A 320-nucleotide genomic window follows, 5' to 3' on the forward strand; every position below is an offset into this window, starting at 1 on the left:
GTACTGCTGGGGCCCGCTCCCGCACCCGCGCCCTTCGTCAGCGCTGTGGTGGAGTTCCTAGAGGAGAAAGGAGCGTCGTGAGGGAGAGCTAGGATAGTGAGACTAAGGTGTAGGAGATGGAATGCCATATGCTAGGTGCGGGAAAATAGGTAGGTACATATGATGAGTATGTAATATGACTTAATGTGCTATATATTATGTCATGTTAGCTGATGTAAAAGTATTTGGAATACATTACATAAACAATCATATGTTGTGCTTATATATTATCCTTACATATCTGAAAGGTGAAAGATGCTAAGGAAATGATATGCGATGAG

The sequence above is a fragment of the Penaeus monodon genome, chromosome 28, assembly GCF_015228065.2.
Source record: "Penaeus monodon isolate SGIC_2016 chromosome 28, NSTDA_Pmon_1, whole genome shotgun sequence".
NCBI lineage: Eukaryota > Metazoa > Arthropoda > Malacostraca > Decapoda > Penaeidae > Penaeus > Penaeus monodon.